This window comes from Zingiber officinale, chromosome 2B (genome assembly GCF_018446385.1).
Source record: "Zingiber officinale cultivar Zhangliang chromosome 2B, Zo_v1.1, whole genome shotgun sequence".
NCBI classification, from domain to species: domain Eukaryota; kingdom Viridiplantae; phylum Streptophyta; class Magnoliopsida; order Zingiberales; family Zingiberaceae; genus Zingiber; species Zingiber officinale.
In genome coordinates, this window is record NC_055989.1 from 124,695,711 (window position 1) to 124,702,625 (window position 6,915).

The window sequence follows — 6,915 nt, forward strand, 5'->3', positions numbered from 1 at the left end:
CAACATCTTGAGCTTTGTTCATCATCCAAACATCTCACTTGTATCTAATATGCACTAAAACACATACAAGTCACCTTATAGTCTTTGCGAGATGTAGATTTTGGTTTTGCCCTAAACTAGGGATCATGCATATCTATCTAGGCATTTTAGAGATATTAGACATCCACCTAAGATGTCACTCGTTAATACGTGCTGTTAAATGTCATTTGTCCTTAATTACAAGGAATTAAACTAATGCATGATAATGTTATGGCATACATCAAAATAAAATAACTTTCAAAAGAAAGATTCCTATAACTACATGATGTATGAATGTCATGACATGGTATTTTTTGGATTTTGCATAATAAAACATGAATGCAAAAATAGACATGATGTCATGGCATATGATAGGCAAACAATCATGGCAAGATTTAGCCTAAATAAAATATACCTAGATTAACTATCTAAGTATCCTTAAAATCTTAGCTTAACTTACAACTTAAACCTAGATTGCCCTAAAGTGCTTCAAGAAAGTGCCAAAGCCTAAATTGGCATTTCTAATTCCCTTGATTAATGTATGCCAAATGAAAATAAGCATATCCTCAAATGTTGGCATATTTCATTTTTCCACAAGAGTAGCACCTTTAAATTAAGGCCTGGATTGCCTTAAATTTCCTAAGAACATGCCAAAATCCCAACTTGGTAGTTCTTATGAATTTCCCAATATGTGCCATTTAAGATTAAAATCAATTCTTCCATCATTAGGCACATTTTACTCGTTCAAGGAGTAAATAATAATTCCATTTCATTTTCAAAGGTTAACAAAACCTTGAAAATGCTCCTTGAGTGTCAATTTCCTCAAAGTTGGGTTAACTACCCTACTAATCGGAGTTGACACTCTCTAACCCATTTATGGGGTAGAGAAAATGCTCCTAGGAACCCAACACCTATTGGTGCTCCTTGGATGCTCTAGGTACTCACTAGGGATAACTTCCCTAGATACCTTCCTAGTGACCTTGTTGGGCTTCTTAGAAGCCTTGGTCACATTTTCTAGGTCAACTCTAGGGATAGCCTCCCTTGTGACCTTGTTAGTGACTTTCTTAGACTTCTTAGAAGTCTTAGTCACTTTGGTTGCAAAGATACTTCTAGGGATATCTTCCCTTGTATCTTTGACTTGACCTCTAGACTTAGGGTTTGTTCCATAGCTATATGGAACCCTATGATAACTAGGCACATCCCTTTTTGCTTTGAGTTTGTATCCCAAACCTCTATGGCCATTTGATGGCTTTTGTACCCCTAAACCTAGGTTATGCTCATTTTGCCCTTTTAGGATATTTTCCATCCTTTTTAGGGTCTTTTCCATTTTATCAAGTCTTGATCTCAAGACTTGATTTTCTATCATTAAATCCTTAGATTTTGATTTTTCATTACACCCATGAGCATTTTTGTTTTTGGGCTTGTATCTATTATCCTTAGTGTTCTTGCCCAAGTGTCCATCTACCTTCCTAACCTTAGGTTGGATAGTTTTGGCATGTAGGGCCACATGCTTTTCCTTAAAGCCCTCATGCTTCCTATTCTTATGGTAAATTGCATTAAAATGATAAAAAACTAGAACTATCATGCTTTTTACCATAATGTAAAGGGGTAGGCTCAATAAAAGATACCTTCCTCTTTACCTTGGAGGCTCCCCCTTGACTAGTGCCTCCTTGAGCCTTGACCACCTTCTTCCCCTTGGGGCATTGACTTCGGTAATGCCCCTTTTGATTGCAAGAGAAGCATATAATATGCTCCTTGCTCTTCTTTGTGTTGGGGATGATCTCCTTGGGCTTCACCTTGCCTTTTTGTGCCACTTGGCCCTTCTTCTTGGCCAATTTAGGGCACTTGCTCTTGTAGTGCCCGTGTTCCCTACACTCAAAGCATATAATATGATTTTTATTATTAATTGAAATATTTATACCTTTGCTTGTAGGGGTGGCATCTTTTCCTTTGGATCCGGAGGTAGAAGCTTCCTCTTGATCGGACCTTGATTCTCCTCCAATTGATTTTTCTTGACTTGTGGAGGTAGAATCTTCTTCCTCCTCTTCGTCTCTTGACCCGGATGTAGAAGTTTCTCCTTCTTTTTGATCCGGCGTCACCAAGGATTGCTCCCCCTCAATCCTAGAGGTGGAGGCTTCATCTTCTTGAATATGAAACAAGGAGTATGCTCCCTCCTTGTTCCCTTCGTTACATTCCCTTGAGGATGAAGCTTCTTGGATTTCCTCTTCTTCGGAGGTTGAACATCTCTCAACCTCGAAGTCCTCCTCTTGGTCTTCTCCAAAGAGTCACCCTCTATGGATACTTCTTGCTCTTGTACAGTGGAGGGGATCTCTTCATGAAGCTTGGCCAATTTGCTCCATAATTCCTTTGCATCTTCAAATTCTCCAATTTTGCAAAGGATGGTGCTTGGCAATAAATTGACCAAAAGCTTGGTCACTTTGTCATTGGCCTCGCACCTTTGGACTTGCTCTTGGCTCCACTTGCTCCTCTTGAGAACTTTGCCCTTTGAATTTCTTGGAGCCTTGAAGCCTTCCATTAGAGCAAACCATTGCTCTATCTCCATCATAAGAAAATTTTCGATTCTTGATTTCCAAGAATCGAAGCTTGTGGAAGTGTACGGTGGAGCCACCCTTGTGTCAAATCCAAGTCCATCTTGGAGTTGCATCTTGAAGTTGAGCTTCTTGAAATCTTTGACTTTTGATGAATTTGCTTCAACTTCTTCACCCTCTAGCTTTTCTTGTTATGCTTGACCCTTCCGGTGATGATTCCGGTGAAGAGCGGCCTTGCTCTGATACCACGTGTTAGGACCAAAAGTAGCTAGAGGGGGGGTGAATACTGAATAGCTCGTCGCGTTCGCTCGTTGCTCGGCGTTGCTTGTTTCTTCAAAGATGTGCAGCGGAAATACAAAGAAACAATCACACAACGCTAACACGGTTGGTTTACTTGGTATCCACCTCACAAGAGGTGACTAGTCCAAGGATCCACACCAACGCACACACCCTCCACTAATGAAACTCTCCTTTATGGTAACTACCAAGGGCGGAGAAGCCCTACAAGACTCTCAATACAAGAAGAAGAAAGGGTAGTAAAGAAATACAAGCTTACAAGCTTACAATGAAAGCACAAACCCTAACCCTAGTTTCTTCTTCTTGCTTTGATCCGCCTCTTGACTTGGAAGAGCCTCCAAGAACCTTCAAGAACTGGCGATCTTGAGCTTGAGAGTGCTGTGGAGGAGCTGGCGAGGATCCGGTGAATCGGAGAAGAGATACCGAAGGAAATGTGCGCCTGCGGCCTTTATCGACGCCAACGGTCGGATCCCGATCGATTCGAATGTTCCCAATCGATCGGGAGGCTTTGGATCGATCCGGATCGATCCAGAGCGCCTCTGCTCTCGGGAATCTCCTGGATCGATCCATGGATCGATCCAGCGCTTATCGCGCAACATCGCCGTCTCCCAATCGATCCACCGATCGATTGGGATATCTGAATCGATCCACGGATTGATCCGGAGGGCTCTGTTCGCTAGAGAGGCTTTCGATCGATCCAGTGATCGATTGGGAGAAGCTTTAGTCACCAAACCAACACCCGGTCAACCTTGACCTGTTGGTACACCATGCCTAGCATCCGTCACCCTTGACCTGCTAGGACTTCCCACCAAGTGTCCGGTCAATCCCTTTGACCCACTTGGACTTTTCTATTCATGCCAAGTATCCGGTCACTCCCTTGACCTACTTGGACTTCCATCGATGTCCGTCAATCCTTTGACCTATCTGTATTTCCTCGTGCCAAGTATCCAACAATCCTTTGACCTACTTGGACAGACCGGATGTCCGATCATCCTTGATCCATCCCGGCTTCACTCACGTGGCTTTCACCTAGCTTCACTCACTAGGGTTTTCCATCTGCCTAGCTTCACTCACTAGGGCTTTCACCTGGCTTCACTCACCAGGACTTTCACCTAGCTTCACTCACTAGGGTTTTCTATCCGCCTAGCTTCACTCACTAGGACTTTCCTTCTGCCTGGCTTCACTCACCAGGACTTCCATTCTACCTAACATCCCAGTTAGGACTTCCCAGTCAAGTATTCGGTCAACCTTGACCTACTTGACTCTTCTTCAATCAATTTCTTATTGTCAAACATCTAAACTCAAACCAAGACTCAGCTTGGTCAAACAGGTCAACCTTGACCTGAGGGATGTTGCACCAACAAAAGGAGCAAGCGAATCCTTTTTAAGCATGCTACAACATAACTACAAAGCAACAAGTAAATCTCGGAACTACTCTTAACGCTCTAGCACCCTAAATTCTACACAACATGATCCGAAACAAGAAGGAACTAAATCCCTAGCAAGCATAAATTCGGCACAAACACAATCCGAAACAAAAGAGCATACTGTGGATGGTAAGGAGTGAAACAAAGCTCCAAAACTACTCTTACTGCAGGTGAGAAGCAACTTACCTTGCTTCTTGGACTCACAACCGAACAAGAAGGACTTCTATGGTTTCGGAAGGCTTGAGATCTCGGCCCCTTCTTCGTGCTCACGAGTCCTCCTCGACGAGAAGGTCTCAAATTGGTGACAAACCCACGAAAACTCCCCTTGACCGGCCGCCGGAGACGAAGCCCTAGCCTTGGCTTCGTTTCCGCCCAAACTGAGACGCCGTGTGCGAGAGGAGGAAGAGGAACTTTAGGTCACGAAAATAAAACCCTCTCCTAACTTATCCCTTTTTATAACTTAGTATTTCTGTTATGGCTTAAGACCAATTCGTTATTAATTTGTTCACGAAACACCTGGTGAACGCTTCGCTAGCCGAAACCGCTTAAGACTTGGAACGGTCGGAAGTCGCGGCTTCGAATCCTCAGCCGAACCTTTTTATACCCAATTATTTTCTGTTTAACTACTACTACTTAAAATATTTCTGCTCCTTCTTTAATCAACACGGCCCTGCTGGGTTCCTGGTCAGCCGAGACAACTAAAGGCTTTGCTTAACCGGAGGTCTCAGGTTCGAACCTCGGCTTAATTTCTTTATTTTTTTGCAACTTGTTTCTTTTGGTAAAAATACCAAACGAACTCCAAAAATTGCATAAAAATACTCTAAAAATTTCTAAAAATCTCTAGAATATTTCTAAAGCATTTTTAAATATTTTTAATTACCATTAGGACTTGAAATGAGGAAATTTGAGTTGTTACAATTCCCCGTACCTTATAAAAAGTTCGTCCTCGAACTTAGAATAATTCTGGGCTGTGGGTACTTGTTAAGTTTGGGCAAAAGAAATTGACACAAAAGAGTGAGTAGCCTCAGTGTCAAATAAGATGGTAGCTAAATGCTAAAGGATAGTTATTTGACCTGTGACTACCGTGGGGGCACCGGCAGCTTCTTCCTTAGTGAGAGAAAATACTCTGGCATCGATTGGAACGGGTGGGGCTTCCAACCTTCCTTGATTGAGATAGGGTCTCTCTAGTGATGTTGTCATGTGGTATAACTGTGCAGGCTTGCCTCCATATTGCACTGACTGTTGCTGAGGTGTCTTAAACTTGTTAGGACATGCTTTAGCTAGATGTCCTTCTTGGCCACATGAATAACATCTGATCGTACCCAAAAGACAGGCTCCTGGATGTGCTCTCCCACACTTAGGACAGGGAGGAAAATTGGTCTGCTTGTTTGTTGGACCTCCCTCTTGGCTACCTCCTGAATTCCATTGTTCCCTTTTGTTACCCTTGACCTTCCAATTCTGATCACTTGACTAGGGTCTCTGTTTCCTCACTGTCTTATCTTCTATCTTAACTGGCTTGCGTTGCGCTTGTTGTGCCTTGATGCTGTTCAGATAGTGCTCAGCGACTAGTGCCCTGCTGACCAGCTCTTCACCAGTTTGTGGCCGGTGAGTTCCACTACTCACATTAAGTGTTATTTCTGGTCTCAACATTCAGAGCATCAGTCTGACTCATTCTTTCTCTGTACTTACTAGCTCTGGGCAGAGACGAGCTAGCCTATTGAACCTTTTGACTGCTTCTTCTACTGGCAGTTCGCCTTGTCTGAATTCTAAAAATTCCTCATAATGTTTATTGGTGATCCGTTGACGGAAGAATTCTTCGTGAAACTTGTCTCGAAGTCAGCCCAGCTCATCTGATTGATTGCTCTCTTGCTCTTAACTCTCTCCCACCACATACGAGCATCTCCAGATAGGCAGAAGGAGGCACACTTGACCTTCTCGACTTCTGGCCAATCAAGAAACTCCATTATGCTCTCTAGTGTCTTGAACCAAGCCTGGGCATCCCAGGGCTCAGTCGTGCCTAAGAAGCTTTCTGGCTTCAGCTTTAGCCACTCAGATATGCTTCTTATCTTTTAGGTACTGTGGTGACTTCCAGGGCAGCTGGTGGAACTTCAGTCACCACTGGGGTCTCCACATTAATAGTTGGGGGAGTGGGAGGGATTGGCTGCCGATTCGCCATCAGATTGACGATCACTTGTTGCTGCTCTGCCACTTGTCTCTGGAATTGAGCAACAACTTCAAAGAGATTTGGTTGAGTTGTTCTGGGCTCTTCGTTCTCCTGTGCTCGGTCCTCAGTACGAGCTGTACGGGGACGTCCCCTCCTTGACATCTAGTTATGTAGAAAGAGGAAAAATTGAAATCGTCTTTATTCTTCCTAGGCATATATACAAAAACATAGAAGAAATTTCACTTTTGCACTTATAAGCAAATATTTCTAGGATTTCTCTATACTATCAATAATAAGGAAAAGCGTACTAAATAAAAGAATTCTTAAATACTTTCTTACTTGAAGACGGCAAGGCTGGTGCTGATGTATGATACTGGAGAATAAAAACTGCTCTGATACCAACTTGTAATGCCCCACCCTCCTCCCTACTAGTCTGTGAGGGTGGAGCGCTACTGGACTA